The following is a 22961-nucleotide window of genomic DNA, read 5'->3' on the forward strand; positions in this document are numbered from 1 at the left end:
GCTGTAAACACTCGGGCGGGCGCGTGTGTGTGTGAGTGACGCGGGGGCGCGCCTCCCCCCCCCCCCCGGCTCGGGCGCAAGCCCGAGCCGGGGGGGGGTGAGGCGCGCCCCCGCTTATTTCCCTGCGCGCATGGTAGCGGCACGAAAGGTAGCATCACTGGAGCAGGGGATGATGTAATTCTCCCTCCGGCCAGTAACTGCCTGCGCTTGCACCGATCCGACTGGCAACGGGGAGCGGGGGGGGGGGGGGGTTGTTTTACGCGTGATCGTATCAGCATCTCCTGACCGCGCACCCCCCCCCCTCCCTTTTAAACCCCGCTCCACCCCCCCCTCCTCCCCCGGGCGCGGAGGAGGGAAGCGTTTTGGGGGGGAATGGGGTAGAGGGGGGGGAGCCCCGCGTCGTGTGTGCAGGGTAAACACGCCGGTGAGCGCCGCGCCGAGCGGTAAACAAGTCTAAGGTGCCCTCCGCCGCACGGCAACTTGCTGCGGGCGGGGTGTCCCGTCCTCGCCCCCCCCCCCCCGCGCCCACGCACACGCACACAGACACACTTCCCCCTAACAAAAGCCCGTTTAATATCAGCGTCAGCTTTTGTTCGGCGGGCAGCGGCAACCGGCCCCTCTCCCGATCACCTTATTTCACCGGTTCCCCCCCCCGCCCCAGTCCCCCGACAAATCCGCGGGTTCCCCACGCCCCGTCCCCCGTGCGCGCATCCCCGCTCGCCCCCCCCCCCCCAAGCTCCTCCACACCCCCGGTCCCCGGAGCGCCCGGTCGCTCCTGCCCGCTCTCCGGGGCAGCAGGCAGGTAGGCGAGCAGGCAACACCCCCCCCTCCCCCGGAGAAAAGGCAGTAGCTAAATGGCACTTACTGTCAGAAGAGGAATTGGGGGGGGGAAGCCCTTCTCTCGGTGCAAAAGCAAAATAGCCACTCGCAGGACGTTGCCAGCATAGGAGACAGCGAGGAAAAAAAAAATATAAATAATCTTCCAGTAGCGTGGGGGGGTGGGGGTGGAGGGAGGATTCGCCTTTTAACCGGAGAAAAATAAAATCAAAAAATAACCGTGTCTTCCCCCCCCCACCCCCCCGGTTGCCTTTTTTGTGCAGTTTCAGCAAAGCTGCGAGGAAGTTGGTCCTTTTGTTCCACTATTTATAGATTGCGTCAACATTGCGAAAAGGAGAAGGCGGAGCGGTGGCACTTACTCCTCGCCGAGGCGGCGGGGGGGGGGGAAGATATCGGGGTGGAGGAGCGGGGTGGGGACGGACAGACACACGGACACACACACAAACCCGGCGCATAGAAGCGACCTCAGGTCTCTTCCCCAACCCCTCTTTCCTCAACCTCCCCGAACACGGCGGGGGAAAAGCGAACGGTGCGGCGGCCGGGAGAACCGGGCTGCTTCCCCGCCCGGCTGCCGCCGTACAGCACCGCCCCGCGGGAGGCGAGGCGAGGCGCGCCGAACCGAGCGGCGGGGCCCGGGGCCCCGCCGCTCGGTTCGGCGCGCCTCGCCTCGCCGGTAACCCCCCCCCCCCCATCCCCCCGGTCAGAAACCTGTTGAGACCCCCTCGGTTGAAAAGCTCCGAGGGCAGGTGCACTCATCGTCCAACCCCCCGTTTTCTTTCCCAGGTGGCCGAAGGGTTAATTCGAGGGAAAAAAAAAAAAACAAAAAAACAAAAAACAACCAACAACCAAAACATTTTAAGTCTCGGGGGTCGCGAAAGTTAGAAAGCTCTTCTCCTCCGCCCCCCCGGGAGTGGAGGGGGGGACCGGCTCTCTTCTGGCCGAAGGCCAATGTTTCTAAACTGAATGTAAACAAAGAAAACTGCAAACACCAGAGGAGGGCCTTCCACCGCCGCCGAGGCTGGGGAACGTGTTCCCAAACGGGTGCCGAGCTTTACTCACCCCCCCCCCCCCCGCCCCGTTTCCCTCCCCCGGCCTGAGCGCCCACGGTCACCCCGGCCACCGCCCTCGGGTGCCGCGGGGCGGGGGGGAGCTTTCCGCCGGCGGGGACGGCGCAGGGTAGCAAGCCTCAAAACAAAAAAAAAAAAAAAAGAAAAAAGGGTTTGTTTTTTTTTTTCTTGCTTTCAACTCAGGTTTTTTCTTTTTTTTTTTTCTTTTTTTTTTTTTTTTTGGAGAGCGAGGGCTCGCCCCTCCCGCCCCGGGAGGCAGAGCCGCCGTGCCCCGGGCGGGCGGAGGCCGGGACCGGGCTTGTCCGAGCCTGCCGAGCGCTGCCGGCTCCGGCCTCGGGGCTCGGCGGAGCTGCTGGTGCTGCTGCTGCTGCTTGTAACGCGCTGGGGGAAACCTTCGCGGGGCTCCGGCTCGGTTGGCAAAACCTTCTATGTTTAGACGGGGAAATCCTCGCTTGCTAGCACCAAGGCCGGCGGGGTGCCGCTGCGGGGTTAGAGAGGAGCCGGAGGGAAGGAGGAAGGCTGGAGGCGTGCGTGACCCTGACACCGCTCGTGTGATCGCCCTAAAAACACCCGTGATGGACAGGCGGGCGATGCGTGCGCCCCGCAGAAGTAACAGCCGTCGGACCGGGCGAGGTTTGGATTTTTTTTTTTTTTTCCCCCCCGCTCCTTGAGTTTTCGTGAAATCTATGAGCGGGCGATTTCTCCTCTTAATTCATACTTGGTGACAACGGATGCCTTCCCCACGATGAGTTTCTGGGGGAGAGTGCGAGTCCCCCGGCCGCCTCCCCGCTCCCGCCCCAGCCCACGCACGGCCCCTGCTCGCTGCGGCGCTGGGCGGCGGGGAGCGCAGGTGACGGCGGGGGAGAGCTCCGAGGGAATAAAATAAAATCGGTCGGTGTGGTGCCTTTCTTGAAGCGTCCCCTGACGCCGGGCTTTCCTCTCCTCGGCGACCTTGGGCTTGGCGGCCAGGTCTCCGTCCCGCTGCGCTGCTCTTGCGACGGGACACGGCGCTTGCCCGTCCTCCGTGAGCTCTCCGTGGGGACTGCGGCGGCTCTTCTCCTGCTCTGCTATGGGCAAAACAGAAAAAAAAAGAAAAAAGAAAAGAAAAAAAGAAGGGGGGAAAGAAAAAGAAAATAACGAAAATTACCTAGTTCGAAGACGGACAGTCTTCGGTGTCACCCAAAAGACGGACCGTCTTTTGCGTACCAAACCCGTGGCAAAAGTGAACTCTTTTAACCGCCCTTTAACTGATGGCGTAAAAATTGACTGGTGGTGGAAAGTAGTAAGTAGTGGTAATAAAGACTAGATCCAAACTATGAACCGTGAATAAGCCTTCCTGGAAAGAACTGAACCGCATAGAGAGTAGGTAGGCAATTCGCTTGCCGCTTCTCTAAATATTTAGAAGAAAATGGGCGAGTGACGCGCTGGCACTACTTTTTTCGAAACACGCCTCTGAAACAAAAGATTTTAAAGAAAAACCCCAAGTAGCCTTGTGATGGAAATGGGCGAGGGAGGATAAAAGCGAGAGGTGAAGGGCGTGAGTGCGGCAGGGCGGGCACGCCTGCCCCCCGTCCGCCTGCTCCCAGCCGCCGGCTCCGCTCCGGCAGAAGCCACGGCGCTCAGAAACGTTGCAAGAGCGCTTTGGAAGCCTCTAAAGAAAAGCTGAATTGTTCCAACTTAGGTAACTTCAGGCAACTCGTTATATGACCTACATTGCTTTTCTGAGTCAGCAGCCGCAGCCCCGGCGGGTCCCGCCGCGCTCCCGCCGCCGCCGCCCCGCACCCCGCGGCCGGGGCCGCGCCTCCGCCCCCCCACCCCCCCACGCCTCGCTGCTCCCCGGGTTTACAAATAAACTCGCCTGGATCGAGACGGTTTCACTTCTGCCATCAGGAATGCCACCGCGTTTTGGTTTGGGGTTGGGGTTTTTTTTCTTTTCTTTTTTTTTTCTTTTTTTTTCTTTTTTTCTTTTTTTTTTTTTTGCAGGTTTGCGGACAGAGCAGCGTGCCTGCTTCGGTGGCGGTTTACCGGCTGGTTTGTCAGGGTTCCCCCTGATAATTTAAGCGGAGGACAAGTTTGGTTTGGTTTGGTTCCCCCCCCCCCCAAGTTTTTAAGAGCTGTACTTTATTTTCCGAAGGGTTACCGATTGTTTCTTGCACCGGGCAATAGGTGCCTTATAGGGAAAAGTTACTACGTGTTGCACACTGCTTTGCTCTTAAGATAGACAAGGAAACTCTGAAGATCCTATCAAAAGCTTACCAAACAGCTTTCCGTATTCCTTCTGTAATGTAATATCAAAGTAGCAACGATTAAGCTCCAAATGTCCACATTCTCAAGACTCATAGTTTCATCCAGTTTGCAGCGAGCTCGGACAGTGACACCGACCTTTTATTAAACGCAAGGGAGGAACGAAGAATGTTTTAACATCTTGATTAAAGTCATCCGTGCGCGAAGTGACCGCATCACCCCCGCCGGGCGAGGGACTGGGAAAATCAACCAGTCAGCTTTCTTTTATATTCAAAATGACGAAAGAGTCGAGGTGAAATGACCTCCAAAAAACTCCGCCTTTTGGGAAGGAGCGCTCGCTGCCTCCCCCTTGCCCCCCGCCGCTCCCCCTCCCTTCTCACCTCTTATTTCTCGACGCGCCGTTGCCATCAGCAGGCAAACTCGAAACGACAAAACTCGGCTCCAAATGCCTGGATTTTCCTGTCAGGCGTTTATCGGGTTTGCACACCGCTCCGAGCGCTGCTTTTGGTATTATTATCATTATTACTGAGACCTTTTTGCAAACTTTTAGGGTTTTATTGGCCAACTCCGGTAACTCACCGCATTTGAAAATGGGACGGAGAAATCGCATCCAATTTTCTTTCCTTTGTTTTCTAAAAAAGAAACTCTCACAGCGGTAGTGGGGAGTTGATTTGATGCCCTTTGCTAACAACTTTTAGCAGCTGTGCGTTTCCTGCAATAGTGATATTTCAGTCTCCCTTCTTAAGAAACCAGCGAAAATTTGGAGATAGCGATCGAAAGCAGCTCCCCGTGCCCCAAAACAGCAAGGGGGGCCCCCAGGAAAACCGCCGGCTGTGATTTTGGGGGTCGGGGAAGGGTTGCTTCCCGGTGGGGAGGCGGCCCCTCTCCGAGCCCCGACGGACGCGGGTGTGCGGCTGGACGCGGGGGGACGGCCCCGCACCCCGGGGGGAGCCGCGGCCGCGCAGCCACCCCCGGCTCGGCGCTGGGCGGCTGCTGCCAGCCAGCGCCAAATAAAGGCAACGCCTTCGCCTGCCTGGCTTTCTTTTTTTTTTTTTTTCTCAGAGAACCCCCAAAATTCCCCCGTGGTGTCACGGAAAGAGAGCGGTGGTAACCGCCACTTCAGAGCTCTCCTTGCCCGCAAGCCCCAAATGTCAAAGGCAGGGGAGAAGGCGTTTGTGCTTAGAGAGGGGGGAAAACCAAAAAATCAGACAGAGCTGGGGAGGAGAGGGGTGTGAGGGAGGAGGGCGTGAGACGGGTTTTGGCTGTGCCGGTGCGTCTCCGCTTCCAGCGAGGCGGGAGGGAGCCCGGCGCCCCGCTCTCCCCTCGGCGCTGCGCCCGGGCGCCCTCCGGGAGCCCCGCGGCTCCGGCCCCCCGCGCCCCGCGGGCAGCCCCGCCGGCCGCCCCCGCCCCTCGCCCCGGCGCCTCCGGGGGCCTGGGGCAGCCCCGCAGCGGGGCGAGGGAGGGCGGCGGAGCCCCGCTCCGTTCCCCCAAATGGCTCTCCGTGCGGGCAAGCCCAGGGAACGGGCTGGAAAAGCGAGGTTTTGGGAAACCTGTGGAGGGAACGGACGTGATCTGCGCGTCGAAGCGAAGCTGAAGGAGCAGCAGCCGCGGTTAACACGGGTCGCTTCCACCGAGATTTTGGGGCTTTTTTTTTTTTTTTTCGGTCTGGAAACTTTTTTTTTTTAATATCTAGAGCCGCGTAATTTCGTAATTATTTTTTCAGACATCGTTGTCTCTATCCAGCGTGCGCGACCAGGTTGTTAAAGACTGGATGATATTTGCTCATACCAACTGGATCTCTGCAAGATTTAATTAACCCCGTGCGCCTCATCACGTTTCTTTTACCGAACAAACTAGCTATCTGAGCAGCCTGCGGTCAGCTCGGTGCTGCTCTGTATTGCAGGACTGAAAAGGTACGATGCGATGTATGCAAAATGATTGTAGCCTTTCAGGGGATTACTGAGGTTAAATGAAACTCCCGGGACGGTAAAAGCAAACAACTGGTAGCTGTCCAAGAACAAAATCGTTATTTTTAATTGAGCCGAGGTTTTTGGTTTTGGTTTTTTTTTTTTCTTTTCTTTCTTTTTCTTTCCTAGCGTAGCTGGAAAGTGTCTTTGTTCTGTGTAAATTAGTGGAGGCTTTAAAACGTGCTCGTCACGAATGACTGGCGGGAGGATATATACAGCAAATAATGACAGCCCTTAGCGAAAGAAATCCGGTAACCTGGGTTTGGATAGCGGTGTCTCAGCGACGACTTGTCTTTTCCTGTTGTGTTTTTTTTTTTTTTTCTTTCTTTCTTCTTTTTCTCTTTTTTTATTATTTTTTTTTCAAACTTTAATTATTTCAGAGCTGTGGCCAGGAGCAGGGGGTGTCATTTCAGAAATACCCGCCGTGACCCCGGAGCCGCCCCTGGCCGGAGAGGGGCTGCCGGGCACCGGGGCCGGGGGCACGGGGAGGTGGCTTCTCTCCAGCCCCAAACGTTAAATATCTCTCCCTTTTTCGTTCCCCAGTCCAAAGACTTGGCTGATAATAACTAAATCTCTGTGTGACGGCTCGCTTTCCTGCCAGGCTCAACAGCCAGCTCGTCCCCTCGATGTCAGGTTTCTGAGCGTCCTGCTTTCGGACACCCTTTATCCTCGGAGGTGTTGCCAAGCCCAAATTTTTATGTCCCCCCCGTCCCTCTCCCGCCCCAGTGGCACCGGGGCTACCGGTTTCATTTCTTGTCCAACTTCGCGTAGATTTGGGTGTAAATTCAGGTAGTTTGAGCTCTACAGACGCCTAAGTTATCTTCCTATTCGGTGTAATTAAACGAAGCGATTTTAAATCTCGTCGTTAAAGATACCAAATGCAAATACTCGGCACCTTGGGTGTCTGCTGGTACTTTTATTTCTCCCGGCACCCGAGGAGTTATTTAACATATAGAGAGAAGCGAAGAATCACCTCCTTGTAGCAGAAGGTCAAACGGTGCAATTAATTAGGCAAAAAAGTTCAGAGTCGGAAAAGGCTGGAATATCGCTGTAAAAAAGCAGCAACAACTGTTTTTTTTTGTTTTTGTTTTTGTTTTTTTTTTTCCCAAGTGTAACCGCCTTCTGGGCTTGAGATGGTTGCTTCTTCTCGGATATTTACTGGCAGATGCCGAGCTCCCGCGGGGCCCGATTCTGCTGCCGGGGAGGTGAGCGGCGGCGGGGCCGGGGGCCGGAGGGGTCCCGGCGCTGAAGCCGCCTCCACAGGCTCGGCTCTTGGTCGGGCGAAGCGGGGCGGAGAGCCGCTGGCAGCCGGCTGCGGGGCTGCTTCCCGGGCTTCCCTACTTTTGCCCTCCGGGAAAACGAGGGGTTACCGTAAAATGTTCACATTGCTCGGGTGGAAACTTTCCGGTGTATTGGAAATACGCAACGATAATGACACCACCTCGAAAAGTAACTTCCGACTCCCTGAAAAGCAAGAAAAGCTTTCAGGACCTGGGAGTCACTGACAGCCATTTCCATCCCGCCCCGCTGAACCCGAAACCCCCGTGTTTGGGGGAATTTCGGACTTTCCTTTTCGATCACCCCCGGCGAGCGGGGCAGCCCTCCTTTAGCCACCGCCGGTCCCGCGGTCCGTGGCTACCGCCGGGGCGCCGCCTGCCTCGCCCGCGGGCTGCCCGGGGGCCGGGGCTGCCCCACGGCCGCCTTCCTCCCCCCGCCGCCGCGCTGAGCCGCGCTGAGCCGCGCTGAGCCGCGCAGGGGGAGCGCTCCGCCACCTGCGCTGCGCTCCCCGGCCGCCGCCAGCCCTTCTGCGGGGCTGCAGCCGCTGTCAAGTCATCAGTGCTTCTTAGCTCTTGTTTTTTGGGTTTTTTTTTTAATTGTTTCTCTGCACCAGCCTCTTATCTTTTCCTCGCAGACACTCGAGCCAGTGAAACCAGTGGGCGTGCAGGCAGTTGCGGCAGCCCGGAGATCTCGCTTTTCTCCCCCTCTCCTCTAAACGCTGCAGTTAAAATGCTGGCAGTCTGGTGATTCGTCTCCAGCTGCTGCTGCTGGTCAGTATTTACCACCAGACAGTCATTTATCTCCCGGGTTCAGCTTATTTTTTTTTTTTTTTCCGGGAGGAAAATGCAAAAGAAATTTGTGTTCGGCCATTTTCTGCAAACAAGACGCCCCGAGCTGCGGATTTGTCCGTTCTCGGACTTTCCTGGGGTTGCTGAAGCGTTGCTGGCGTTTCCCTGCCCACGGTAACTCTGCAAACACTACAGCTGGGCTGCAAAGCAACTTGCGGGTCCCATCGGCAGAGCCCCCGCCTCCTTTTCCCGCTTGTGTCTCTGTGGCAGTGACCTTGTGCTGTCCCGGGGCACGATTAACCAACCCTTCCCGTGGCCCGGGGACCGTCACCGAGGGGTGCACTCGCCAAGTCCCTCCGTTTGGTACCGTTTGGCTAGTACACGGCGGGCGAGCCTCGCCCTAAGACAACCCGGGGCACACGTGGGAGGAAGATGGCTACCCGCGGCGGAGCTGTGGCAGTGCTGGGACAGTGCTGGTACTGTGCTGGGACAGCCTACGACTCTGCTGGGAAAGCCTGGGACAGCGCTTGGACAGTCTGTGACTGTGCTCGGGTAGTGCTGGGACAGTTGGGGCGGTGCTGGGACTGTCCTGGGACAATGCTGGGACAGTTGGGACAGTCTGGGACTGTCCTGGGACAGTGCTGGGACACTTAGGGTAGTGCTGGGACATCCTGGGACTGTGCTGGGACAAAGCTGGGGAAGGCTGGGACTGCCCTGGCACAGTCTGGGACTGTCCTGGGACAGTTAGGATAGTGCTGGGACAGTGCTGGGACAGTCTGGGACTGTCCTGGGACAGTTAGGATAGTGCTGGGACAAAGCTGGGGAAGGTTGGGACTGGCCTGGCACAGCCTGGGACAATGCTGGGACAGTTGGGACAGTGCTGGGACAGTCAGGATAGTGCTGGGACATCCTGGGGTGGTGCTGGGATTGTCCTGGCACAGTCTGGGACAGTGCTGGGACAATGCTGGAACAGCCGGGATAGTGCTGGGACGTCCTGGGACTGTCCTGGGACAGTTAGGATAGTGCTGGGACGTCCTGGGACAGGGCTGCGACAGGGCCGGGCCGGTGCCGGGACAGCCGGGGCAGCGCTGGGCGGGCTGGGAGAGGGCAGGGCCGGGAGGAGCGAGCAGCCGAGCCGGCCCGGGCCGGGCCGGGCAGGGAGGGGGGCGCTGCCTGCGGGCCGGGCCGCGGAGGGGCTGAGCCTCGGCCTCGGTTCCCCCTGGTCCTAGCGGGGAGCGCAGCGGGGACGGCCGCTGCCCCGGCCCGGCCCGGCCCGGCCCCGGCCCGCCTCGCCCTCCGGGCGGCCGCTGCGGAAGGTGGGTGCGGGGAAGGGCCGGCCTGCGGGAGCTGGCCCCCGGCGCTCCGCTCCCCGGGCTCCTTGCCGCCAGCCGCCGCCTCCCCCCGGGCGCTCCGGTAAGACGGGGCTGTCGTGCGGCGGCGTTCAAGGAGCGTCCGCATCCCCCACCTCTTCCACGGAAAAATCAATATCTAGCCCAGAGCTCGAAAAGACGGCTGATAACATCAGCCCCTTCTGGCTTATCTGCAGCTGCACCCAATACACCTTGTGGTTTCCTCCCTCTTTTTTTTTTTTTTTTTTTTTTTAATTATTTTTTCTTTTTTTCCCCTCTGCCGGAGGCACCGGGCCGCCGGCTCCGGTCGGCCCACGGGGGTCACCCGGAGCGGCACCACCGGCGGCTCCCCCTCCCGCCGGGAGGCCACCCGAAATCCTCCCGCTAACGGACCTCGTTCTGCCCCTTCCTTTGGGGTGGCCGGGTCGGGCCCGTTAGCTGGAAACTAAAGGGCAAAAGACACAAATAAAAAACTGCCATAAACTTTTTTTTTTTTTTAAATTATTTTTTTAAAGTAGAGTTCTGTTTGCACCTCAGCCGTGGCCTTTAGAGCTCCTAAGCAAGCTGAAAGCTGCTGGAGTACCTTATGTATCTGTGAGCGTGGGACAACGGTTCCAGGAGAATAACTTAGACTTATTATATAGAATTATACAGAGTTATATCAAAGATATCAATACTCATCTACTGAAATTGCAAATTATTTGCGCTCTGAAATGCCGGTGGCTCTGAAAAGATGTTTTCTTCATTACTTTTGCTTAGAGATATAAAATGCAGTTCTTTCTTGGCCATGTGCATTTAGCGGATCAAATTCATTAAGGATGTGTGTTTTGTACAATCCCACAGGACAACTTTAATCGCCGGTGAAATTTTATTTGACTTGGCAATGTAAGAGTGGGGATTTGACTCATCAAGATGTAAATTAAGTGTAAACAGAGAAAAAAAATGTTTCTCTGCATACATCTGAATGTATATTTCCTCATTTTAATAGATTAGTTAATATTACTTCTCAGTCATAAATTAATAAGTGCTCTAGAGGGAATTCAGGGAAGAGTAACCAAAAAGATTAGTGTACTAAAGGGCTAATGTATGGAGAAACTTTGTTCAATATCTGTAATGTACGTCTGCATAGATAGAAATGAAAGTATTTTGGGTAATGAAATGTGTGTGCTTGTGGCCAGGGAGATTTGCGATGTGCAAATGCACTGGTACTGCTCCTGCGGAAGCGCTCACTCACACTAGCAGTGCTCAGTGCTTAAGGACAATCCTAGGTTCCAGCCTAGCGTTCAAACTGGTTTTGAGTTGTTGCTTCAAGGTATGCAAACTCTAGAGAGAAACGAGATTTCAGAAGCTTCACATGCCTGGCCTGTTGTATCACCTAACTCTACGTGACTTAATGTGCAACTACGTAGTTGTCAGTCTTCTGAGAGTCCAGATTTTTGCACGTATTTCACAGCAAATTGAAGCGCTTGATTTGGGACTTTGTATCCTACCTTTGAGGCTAGGTCCCTGAAGTCTGGACATGGCAGCATCTATCTTATAGGTACTGGACCAGTTATGTCTCTTTTTCCTTATATCGCAGTCATTCTTCCCCACAAAGAAACAAAAGGCTGTTGGGAAAAACATCTGAAGGAGAAGAATGTGTCCTCAGGATTAGCATCTCTTCACTTTCGTAAGCATTTTTAAATTCTTTTTTATCAGCTGTTACACCCTGTTCTTGTTTGTATGTTGCCTACTTGGCTTATAAGCTTACTTGGGTAGGATCATTTTTGGGGAGTCCACAAACCATCTAACTGATTATAATAATTCTGTGTACTGACTTACAGTGATTATGGAGAATTGTAGCATGCTTATAAAATGTGATAGTCATGTCATAGCCATGGTGGCCTAAGGATGTAAGCAAGACAGATAACAATTATAAAATGTTATATGAAAAGGAAGTCTTGCTAGTTATTAAAAGCATGTCAGTGTAAAGTGATATTCAGAAAGTATTTGCTCATCACACCATAGTTACCTTATTTTAGTAAATGCAGCTTGCCTTTTATTACAGCTCAAGTGAGCGGCTCAACTACGCGTGGCGCTACAAAAACTGTGACTAAGTTAACACAATCAACACATCTTTGTACAGACCCTTGCCTTCCGCCTGTAACACACCATCACTTCTAGGACACGTCGGCTGTCTCTGATACAGATTTCAGGAAGGAGACCAGCAACACCTAATTCGCTGCCCAGAAGTATGTTTAGTTCAGAAACTTTGGCAAAGTCTTCCACATGAGACTCTCATCCATCTGAGAGCATCTGGAATTATTTTGTGCTTGAGTAGCTCAGATGAGACCATAGGCCTGGATCCCCAAATGTCACCTGGGATCCTTGGGCATTTGACTCCTGTTTGAATATTTCTTGTTGGGTAGTAGGAGGTAAGTATCTGAGTCGCTTTAGATTTTGAGCCTCATTTTTTTTCTTAGGCATTATATCAAAGATCTCTCATTGCATCTGTAAATGTACATTTACTAGAAAGTAATCCTGGACAAGAATATCCTGCTTCTGATGAAGGGATTTCAGCTGTTCTGGTCTAGTCTCCTGCACTGCACTGTTAGAGAACTGAGCTCCATTTTGTAATTGGCAGGAGGTGAGAGTATTGTGGAAGTAAATCTCTTAGCTCCTGAGAACAGGAGAGAAGCATCAGTCTGTTGAAAAGGTACTTAGAGCCTCCAAGGTTAATCCCATACAACTTCGTTTGGAAGGAAAACAAAGAAATCTCAGAAACGGTGGAAGAAAGTATGGGAGGGGGAAAGTGAAAAAAAGTGGGGAGGGATTAATGAGAAGAAGGAGGCATGTGTCTGAGATATCCAGGGTCATCTATAAATCAATATGTAACTGGACAACTTACATAATGCTCTCAAAACTCATATTGTAAATAATGTGACAATAGAAAGAATCGTAGTTGAGGGATATTCTCACGAGTATGGGTAGGTGGAAGTTTTGCGTGTCTTCAGTAGAAACTACTTTCAGCTGCACTAGAACCATTCGCTAATGCGGTGCCACTCAGAAGGGCTTATCTGAGAGCAGTTATTATGTCTTTATAATAATTTTGAGGAAGAAATGACTTTTCATTGTTGCCATAATTAAAATAGTTATTTTCATGACATTTATTCATTTATTTCTAAATTTGGATGGCTACTGCTGGAGCAGGTACAGTAGATAACATACGTCTGGCTGACTGGCCTATCTCAACATCCCAGGAAAATCAGCTGCTTGCCCACCTCATGCCAAGTTTGAGTGAAGAAATGGGCCTTGTGTGGTCTCCCAAAGCGCAGCAGACTGTGGGTCAACCAAGGGCTCCCTATCAGGCAAGAAGCAATCTGCACAGGGGCCTTCCCATGACAACGCATGCCTTCCCAGAAGCTCTCACTGAGGAATTATAATTCATAGTACTCTGCCTGAATGTGTTTTATCATGAAGAAGGCAATTACATGGAAATAGTTTAAAATATATAGGTTATTGATATCACATGGGCATGCACGCTAGTTGTATCGGCTGACTGAAGAAACAAGACAAGGCTAATTAGCAGAATTAGGTTTTTTAACAGTAGCTCTGACCGTTGTCCTGCCAGCATTGCTGCCCTCAAAGAGCTTTCTAGAATACATACGTGCACTTGCCACCTTACTACAAAAGTCGTCTACTGGGAAAGTTTGTGATTGTCTCTACTCCTTCCTTTTGGAGCCCTAGATCTCCGAGGAAGGAAAATAAGCATGTCATGTGAAAACCCCCTAAAGTTTGTACTGGATATTTTAACTTCCCTTTGCAAGGCAGCTGCCGCATTTGCACATGTGGGAATCTGGTGAGCCATACAATCTTGGGCTGAGGATTTCTATTCACTAGGGATTAGCTGAACTGTTTTCCTAAATCAGTCACCAGATCTGGATTCAAAATTAACAAAGTGGTGCTGAGCAATAATGTAGACTCTAGGTAGCAGCTTTGCAAAGTTATTCAATGAAAGCATTATAAAAGCAGGCTGTCTAACTGCCTTAGCTTTAGTGCAGTGAACTCTGAGAACTAGCAGACTTACTGAATTTATAACAAGTAAAAAGCTCAGGTTCATTCAGCTCCAAGGATGCTGAATGAGAAATGCTGGTCTTTGCACAATTACTCTAAACACAACTACTCACAACAAAAAATTTAGAAGATGGAGAATGACTGTATCTTAGAAAACAGTGTTAGAAGGGACTTCAGAAATCACTGAACCTCTCCCTATGCCCTGATGACCTGCTATCCCTCTGTCTTCCATTTGTCTAGCCTGTTCCTAAAGGCACCCAGAGATGGAGATTTCAGACACCCCTCATGTAATCTATGCCAGGGTTTAACCATCCTTCATGTTGGAAGTCTTTTCTTGGCGTGTTTTCTGTAGTCATCTGTAGACTAAACCATGCCAGCCCTTTTGCTTTCTCTACATAGGTGTCAGGGGTTTTTTTGACCTCTGACAATTCTTATCTCTCTTTTCTGAACTCTGTCCAATTTCTCTTTTGCCGTATCTCCAACTAGACTCAGTATTCCAGCTAAGAGCTCGCTGCTGCTGAGGGAGCAGACAACTCAAGTTTCCTAAAGGCTGTCTTACTCTTTATGTGTCCCACTATGGGATTTACTTTTTATTTTTTAGTTGCAGCAGCGCAGTTGATTATATCCTGACTGTGCTCCCCTAGCTCCTTTCTGTGGGGCTGCTGTCTTACCAATTCTTGCCTAGCCTGTATTTGTGCAGTGTAAAAGTGCAGGACTTTGCATATGCCCTTATTGATTTGCCACCTATTTTTAAGACTCTTTCTCCAATTTGTCAAGATAATCTGAATTTCAGTCATACCTTCCAGTGAGCTGGCAGCCTTTATTAGCATGGGATTATCTGCAGTAATGAATAAGCATATTTTATCTTCCCTCATTCAGGTTGTTAATGGAAATATTGAGAAGGCCCAAATTTAGCACAGGTTCCTGGGGAATCCCACTCTCTACATCCTTCCATTTCAATAACTAACCATTGATAAATGCTTCTAGTGAATGACTCCCCAGCCAGTTTGTACTCATCGTATACTAGTTTCCTCTAAACTGTATTTCTCTGTCTTAGGTAGAAGAATAATACATGTCAGTGTCAAAAACAGTCAAGATATGACACCTCCTGCTTCTCCCATCTGTTATCCTGTTGCAGAAGGAAACTAGATTAGTATGTCACCACCTAGTCTTATCCAGAAAAGACTGTATACACTTAATTCAAGCCTTTATGAGGCCTGGAGCAGCAGTTCCTAAACTATGGCCTCAAGTGAAGGCACTGCCTATGAGAGGAGGCATCAGCCTGACTGAAATCAAACCAGAGAAGTGGGGGCTCACAAGCTGAAGTACATCTGTCCGGGTTAATGTGGTGTCACAGTCCGGGCAGTGGGGCTGCTAGAGCAACCTGATGTGAGACACTGCCCTAGAGCCTTTTTCCATCCGTCTTTTCTGCAGGTGAATATGGTGTCTGGAGACACTAGTGCTCGAGCCAAGTGACGTTTACATACTATTTGTAGCAAAAGCAAAAGAAAACTGTTGGATTGCTGGAACACACCAAAAGGAAAATAAACCATTAAAATATGACTTTCAATCAGATATGTAATGAAAATGCACTGAAAAAGTCCTACACAGGGACAGGGGAAAATAAAACATGCAGCCAGAGATCTGAAACCTACAGTCATTAACTTGATCATCCTCAGCAGGGCATGCCAAGATGAAACAAATATTAGGGAAAACTTGATACACATTAATGTAATTTATCTTTAGAGGTGTACATTGCACACCATGTCACATCACACTTCTTTATAGTCAGAAGAGAGAAGTAGGTACCTTGAGTATATAATTCATCTAATCTGTTTTAGAGAGGTGTTGCAGCCAGAAATACCCATTTGTGTAGAACATGATCTGACAGGTCAGAGGTAGACATCTGTATTTTAGATGTCTAGTGTTAAGTTACGCAATTTTTGCTTTTTGTGCCAGGTGCATAAAGAATCACTTCTGGTATCTATTAATTGCTATGAAAAGAGAGGCAAAATCTCCACATTGGGAACGCCCAGTTGATTTGAATTTTAGGAAAGCTTGATATCAGCAGGGCACTATTTAAACGTATAGTATCCAAATGCCTCCCACTATGACCTCATATATAATAATGAGCTTTTTATCTGCTGGGTATATCACTTCTCTCATAACTGCCATCATTCCTCTTCTTGCCTAGTTAAGAATTGCAGGTTTAGATAGAGCCCCTCCTAGCCCTGCAAAAATCTTAAGAAGAAGGAAGGCTTTATGGCTCGCATTAGGGAGTTCCTATTAAGAAACAGCCACTGTCAGAGTTCTTGGCATCAAAAAGTCCTACCTGTGAGACACAGAAGTTAATCTCAATACATTTCTAATGCAGATTTACTAAGTAGTATTAAGCACCTGTGCAATACTTATTCAGAGTTTAAATCCAATATAGTTTACTTCACTTGGTTGATCCAGATTAATTTTCTCAAACTGCCTTGTGTGGACAAATCCTGAGCATGTCTTTGACCTGATAACAGAGCTAAGCTGTCTGCGCTACAATATCTGTGGATCTGGATGGCGAGCGTCACTGATGGAGTTCCACAAGACAGCGCCTGACCCGGAGCCACTGGCTTCTACATTGCTACTTGAGGGGTTATAGAAGCCAAAAATGTCCTGGGGATTTTATTGTAATCTGATAGATGTGATGACCTTGTTAATTTATAAGGTCATGAATATTAAAGTCTGGTTGCATGTGTGACTACTCTTTTAGGCTTGGTATATAAAAGCCCAATGTGCTGAACAACAATTTTCAAAGGGGTTTTCCCAAGGCGCAGAGGAGAGCTATTGTATGTATCCAACTATAGCAGTATGCAGAGCATGAGACACGCCGTTTACGCTAGACTTTTTCCCCAGAGTTCTGTGATGCAGATAAGACTGTCTGTCCTGAAACTGAATGGGGAAATTCAATTGAGTTCTAAAACTTCGTAAAAACTCCAGAGAAACAGAAAACAGTAACAAGACAATTCACTGCAGAAAGGAAGAAGCATAGGCAGGTGAAGCCCACACAGTTATATCTGAACACTTGGCTTTAAAATGTTAATTGCTATGTTTATACTTCTCCTCCTCCCAAACATTGCTTTGCTGGAAGGCTCTGTAGTATTGCCATAGGACCGCACAGAAGTGGTGGGTATATGCTTGGGCCATCTAGAACAACTTACAAGGTATTTTTTTCGACCCTGGGCACAAGGTTATTGAAATATAATGTCAGAAAATTGCCTTAATTCAGTGCAAATGATTGGCATAGTTTCTGAACCATGTTAAAAGATTATGAAGTTGCTGTTTTCGTGGTGATCCCCCAACTCATCTGTTTTGCAAAGGTCAAAGAATGAGATCATACTTCTGGGTCTGTGTTAACATTATTCTGCAGGGAAGTCACTGAAGAAAATGAAAGTGATCTTTACATATGACAGAGACGATACTGCTGCATTCTTTCAAGTTTTTGGTATCTGTGCTTCAGAGAATTTACAGGCAACTTAAAAAGATGCAAAAATACTGCACGAAATTGCATGCGTGGTTTTGTATCACTATTTGCTACGTAATATGCATATATTTACTATACTAAGTAATTAGTGTGGGTGTAAATGCAAGACTGCTTTTTATACATTCAAATGATGAAATTCCTCAGTTTGTATTTACAGATTGAACAATAATGTAGTTATGCACTTTTTTTAATTTGCAAGTGGTACCACCCCCCCTGATAAATAAGACAGGAGAACTAGTGACAACGGATGTGGAGAAGGCTGAGGTAGTCAACAATTGTTTTACTCAGTTTTCAATGGTAATCTCTCTTCCCACATCTCTCAAGGCCCTGAACTTCAAGTCAGGGACTGGGGGGATGAAGTCCCTTTCATTGTAAGTGAAGATCAGGTCTGAGACCACCTGAGGAACCTGAACATATGTAAGTCCATGGGACCGGAAGAGCTGCACACCAGGGTCCTGAGGGAATTGGCTGATGTAGTTGCCAAGCCACTCTCCATCATGTTTGAAAAGTCATGGCAGTCAGGCAAAGTCCCCTGTGACTGGAAAAAAGGAAACATCACACCCATTTTTAAAACGGGTAAAAAGGAGGACCCTGGGAACTACTGACCAGTCAGCCTCACCTCCGTGCTCACTCAGATCATGGAATGGATCCTCCTGGAAGATACGTTAAAACACAGGGAGGACAGGAAGACAGGGAGGTGATTAGAGAGGCCCAACATGGCTTCACCAAGGGCAAATCATGTGTGACTAATTTAGTGGCCTTGTACAATGGAGTGGCTGCATCAGTGGACAAGGGAAGAGCTACGGATATCATCTACTTGGACTTTTGTAAGTCCTTTGGTATGATCCCCTACAACATTCTTACCTCTAAATTGGAGAGCTATGGGTGTGATGGATGGGCTGTTAGATGGATAAGGAATTGGCTGGATGACCGTGTCCAAAGAGTTAGAGTCAATGACTCAATGTCCAAGTGGAAACCAATAACAAGTGGTGTCCCTCAAGGGTCCGTACTGGGACCAATACTATTTAATATCTTCATCAACAACATAGACAGTGGGCTTGAGCGCACCCTCAGAAAGTCTGCAGGTGACACCAAGCTGAGCAGTGCAGCTGATTTGCTAGAGGAAAAGGCCATCCACAGGGACCTTGACAGACTTGAGGACTTGAGGACTGATATCTCCAATATCAATACAGACTGGGGGATGAATAGATTAAGAGCAGCCCTCTGGAGAAGGACTTTGGGATATTTATCACAGAATTATAGAAAGCAGTGCTAGAGCAGATCTGAGGTCATTTACTCCTTCTCTCTGATCAGGGCAGAATGAAATATACCTATGTTCTCCTTAACAGATATTTGACTAACCTGCTTTCCAAGACCTCCAAGAATGGAGATTTCAGAATGTCTCAAGGTGTTTCACTCCAGTGTTTAATGATTTTAGAGAACTCTTTTTGTCACATGCAAGTTATATGTACAAGCCTCATCTGCAACCTGAATCTCTTTTGCTGCAAGTTAAGCCCATTGCTGCCTCTTCTGGATCTTGACTTGAAATGGCTTGAGAATAACTTATTTTTCTTGACCTCTAGCCATTCTTGCAGCTTTGCTTTTATTTTCCATCTTTCCTGATGTGCAGTGCCCAAAACCGGATGCGACGTAACCTGTGCCAAACAGAATGGAAGGATTCCTTCATATCCCTTTTCAGGTGTACATCCCATCATACGATGACTGCTTTTTTTCATAATGAAATGACACTGTTGATTGATCTTCAGATTATTCAGCTATAATCCTAGGGTATTTTTCTCAGAACTGCTCCTTAGCCTATCATTCCCCATCCTTCATGTGCTGCCTAAATGTAGAGCTTTATACTTGTCTCAGTAGAATTGCCTCCTATTGTTTTCAGACCGTTTCTCCATTTTGTTAAGATCATTTAGTTCATTACTAAGCTGGTTTGGAATATTCACCTATCTGCCAGTGAGAGTTGTGAGGCCTGGGGAGAGATTTTAGATGCATACCTTTGGGGTAAATGTAGGTGTCCACATGTGAGTTGGGTGTCTAAATGCCTTTTGTAGTCAAACTGGTCAATACGATCAATGGAGCTTAGAGACAATTCATCTCACTCTTATGTAGATATCTACATTTGGTCAGCTGACATTCATTGTACCATTCATCATTAATTAATGTTAATTCAATGTTAACATATCAAAGGAGGTCTGTAGGCCTACTCTAGCTTGGAAGACAATATGAAATAACACAATAAGGCTCTCTGAGAAAGACATTACAGCAATTTTATAGCTTGTGCAGTAGGAACTGGAAGTAGGAGCCCCAATTACGCCTTCCTTTCTCATCTCTTTGTTCACATGGAACAGCTCTGCCTCTCACCTGCCTACTACTAGTTTTTAATTATGAAAATATTATGGAGGAATCTTGTTACAAAGCAAGATAAAAAGCTTATTTTTCTCTGAGTCTGTTAAATCACAGAACATATACTTTCTCTGCACAGGACTCCATCCAATGGTGAAAAGCAGGCCCAAACTCTGCAAATCTCTGCCTTTTGGTTCCTTGGCAAAGAAGTAGGTCAGCCCTAGTGTTTGCTTGGATATATTAGTTAGGGATAGCTTGTTACTACTGTACTTCATAGTTGCTATATTTTTTGTTACGGTAGGTGTTTCTCTGTGTTTGTTGGCAAATAAATAAAATAGTAGTTAATATATGTGCAATTTGTTTTAATGGTCAGCTTTATGAAATTCCGAGGCTTTAAGCCATATGTGAAAGAAATATGACACGGTGGCCATAATCTATGTTCTGCTCTTAAGGAATAGGCCACATTCCTTCCAAATGTGCAGTTTGTCATTCATTGTGAATGCCCAGAGAAGACTTGGGAGTCAAAATTGTTAGTCTTCGTAATGTGGAAGACTGTGATGATAATATCACCTAGGTGCATCTGTGCCATAATGCAGCAATGTTTTCTTCTTCTGAAATGCAGATGTCTAGGGTGGGATTCTTCTAATCTAAATGTAGATGTCTGCAATATGGATGTTTGTATCTAAGCTCATCACCTTAGGTAACATTTATGGTTAATGGAGAGGAGTAGGTAATTCTGGGGAATTATTCATCTGACCTGTTTTTTGACATTTTCTTTATGATGAGAACAACCACGTTACAAGTATCTGTTTCGCTCCTCTAGTGTCCTGTTAATGAGAGGGCTGAGGCCACCCGCCGTCATCAGCTGCACCCAAGACCAGTGTTTCTAGAAGACCAGTGCTGTAGCAGCAGTCTGCTGTCACTGAGGCCCACAGAGAAAGGGAGGACAGCTCTTAGCTGGCCTTTCAGTCACCCTCATTGATAGCAAACAAGAACAGGACACAAAACACTGAGGCTAACTGGGCCGGTGTATTGCAGCTGGCATTGCAACAGACAGTGGAGGTTGAACTCTCAGAAGCAAAAGCATAACTAATTTTAGTTTTTAGATCTTCAGTATTTCCCAGTCACTGATAAAACTGTCACCTTCAAGGAACATAATGTTCCAATATTTTCATCTGATACTATATTTCTCGTCCTTCTGCCCCTGATGGTGTTGATGTTCTCAGATGATATCTCTGGACTAGATTCACTCTAGAAGTGCAAAAAGCCATATTTCTAGGGAGAAAGTCCTCTCCTTGGCTTTCCATTTGGCTACAGGAAGTATTTTTTGTCATAGGTTGCAGTGAGGAGCCACAATCCAGCCAATCCTTCTGGTGTCTTTGTTGTTGGAAAAAACGATCTATCAAAGCCCATTTAGTGGGAACTTCAGCCAGACACTTATGAGTGCTGATTCTTTGTTATTTTCTCATTATGTGTCCTAGGTTTCTAAAGGTCTTGACATACATCCTCTACCAATAAGAAAAAATCCCTCCTCATGAGACTTAAGCAAGTTACTTTTATCTTTAATGGAGCCACGTTTGAGCATCTGTCATCATGTTCACTAAATCATCTGTCAATGAAATCCACATTTTTAGTAGCCATTACCTCAGCTCAGGGATAAATAAAGTTCTAGCTTTTATGTCTAATCCTCCATATTATTTTCAGGTGGATAGGGTAACACTGAGGCCACATCTTACATTTATTCTAAAGGTAGTTTCATATTTCTTATTAATCAGAATATCCACTTACCAATATTTTTTCTCCTGACCCAGCTCACTGGTAGAAGGATCAAAATGTTGATCTTTCTTGAACATACTGCCTTAGCCAGACAAAGATCTTCTGCAAATCTGTGATGCTCTTTGGTCTCAAACAGCCTTTGTTGTTCAGGATCAAACCTAAAAAGACGTAGCCCCTACTTCAAACTCATTTGAAATGAGTTAGCAGACTTTATCAGAGCCACCTTTGATGTTATCAAACTAGATCCACCAACCCATCTCAAGGCATATACAACCAGAACACAAGGTACCGCCACAGCAAGTGCTGGCACAGTTCCAGTAGCTGAGGGCTGTAGAGCCACCACTCAATCACTGATACTCACATTTACGAAGCAGTACTCCTGCTGGTACCACAAAGGCTTGAAGGACACTGATTCTTCAGACTTTATTCCAGTCTTTGTTAGCTCGCATTTGCTGGTGTGCCTGCACTCCTAACGAAACACCCAGAGAGAGTTTCACAGGTGCTAGAACTTGAAGAAAAAGGAGTGGTTGCCTTCGTCACTGTAATGCTTCGATAGGTTCTTTGTATGTAGCTTCCACAACCGGCCCTTCTGTTCCCCAGGTGGAAGGCTTGCCATGTGGACTCAGAGCCGCTGAAGAACTGGGTGGTGATCTGTTTACATGCTTGTGGGAGGAAAAGTGGAGGTGAGCAGGTTATGCACACACCTTGTTGTGGACACGTAGCAACATTAGAAACATTTGAATTCTTATGTAGAAGGGACATTTCCATTTAGAGTGGGTTTTACCTGCATAGAGCATCCCAAAGTATCATAGCTATTACAAGGTTAGTGACCCTCTGTATTGTTCCTTGTAAAACACTTGATGTGAAACACAGTGCTCTATCTTTGCTGGGTATTCTCATTGTTATTATTAGCAGCAAAGAACCTATGGTTGCTAACACTATTAGTAAGAGTCATGAGTTTTTTCATAGGAATTAGACCTCATTAGAAATCTGAAGCAGGATTTGTTTTGTGTGCTGCTAAATTTTCTTTATTAAACCCAGTGATATATATCAAGATTACATGCCAACACACAGAAGTCCTTCAGAGTTGTTATTTTAAGCCTGTATCAATGAAGAGTTTATTCTGAAGCCTTTCAAATGTGTATGCATATACATTATATATATATACACATATATGTAGTGACAAAGCAACTAGTTTAATACACTTTATGGATCCAGCCTGGAGTTCTGCATACATGAACTTGTGTGTGGTCAAGGAGGCTTGCATATTTTTGAACTCGAAGTTGGCCTAATAAAAGATATCAGACTACAGTGCTTGCTTTGTCAACCCTGTTTTGCTGGTTCAAAATGACTTGCAAGATTAATTTTCAATTTTCAACATAAAAACCAAGAAAAAGAAGTGTTTACTTACTGCAAGGAGTTGATTCCGTGTTAATGACCCTGAAGGAGGCTTGTACACAAGGTATAGATTGTTGCCAATTTGTTGTATATTCATGTTACAAAATATGAAAATGTGAAGTTATACCATCTTGAGGATTTTGTTTTTATAAGTAGGATTGGTTAAAAAAAACTTTAAGTAATCATACTGTGTGTTTGATGGTGGAAATTAGTATGAATGTTTCTGGCAGTGGAATGATGTGATGTGGTTATGCGTTTCTGTTTTTACTGCCTGCTCAGTATTGGCCTTTTACAAATACAGATTACCATGTCGATGGAAGGAA

The 22961-nt window shown here is 48.2% G+C and overlaps 1 protein-coding gene and 2 long non-coding RNA genes across 20 annotated transcripts in view; 1 reads left to right on the forward strand and 2 right to left on the reverse strand.

Moving 5' to 3' along the window:
• LOC148055894 (uncharacterized) overlaps nucleotides 1-1403 on the reverse strand; it is a 79965-nt gene extending 78562 nt beyond the window's left edge. For all 5 annotated transcript variants that reach the window (XR_015704481.1, XR_015704483.1, XR_015704484.1 and 2 more), the window contains exon 1: nucleotides 866-1403. This is a non-coding gene — a long non-coding RNA (uncharacterized LOC148055894). The remainder of the gene's footprint in view (nucleotides 1-865) is intronic.
• Nucleotides 1-22961, forward strand: part of LOC104010889 (uncharacterized) — a 106395-nt gene that overhangs the window by 49693 nt on the left and 33741 nt on the right. For 4 of the 11 annotated variants that reach the window (XR_015704468.1, XR_015704467.1, XR_015704470.1 and 1 more), the window contains exons 10-12: nucleotides 11110-11199; nucleotides 11578-11944; nucleotides 14641-21923. The gene's annotated coding sequence lies outside the window, so the exon portion shown is untranslated. The other 7 variants (XM_087756124.1, XM_087756123.1, XR_015704472.1 and 4 more) reach the window with 6 other exon arrangements.
• Nucleotides 2064-5134, reverse strand: LOC148055895 (uncharacterized). 4 transcript variants are annotated; one of them, XR_015704478.1, is made up of 5 exons: nucleotides 4728-5132; nucleotides 4529-4646; nucleotides 4161-4286; nucleotides 3763-3952; nucleotides 2064-2968 (listed from the first exon to the last, which is right to left on the reverse strand). It is a non-coding gene; the product is annotated as an uncharacterized LOC148055895 (long non-coding RNA). The 4 variants fall into 4 exon arrangements; XR_015704477.1 differs by having other exon boundaries at nucleotides 2064-2971; nucleotides 4529-5134; XR_015704476.1 differs by having other exon boundaries at nucleotides 4529-5133.

This window comes from Nipponia nippon, unplaced genomic scaffold (assembly GCF_047370975.1).
Source record: "Nipponia nippon isolate SJK-2023a ecotype South Korea unplaced genomic scaffold, ASM4737097v1 scaffold_2, whole genome shotgun sequence".
In the NCBI taxonomy this organism is placed as follows: domain Eukaryota; kingdom Metazoa; phylum Chordata; class Aves; order Pelecaniformes; family Threskiornithidae; genus Nipponia; species Nipponia nippon.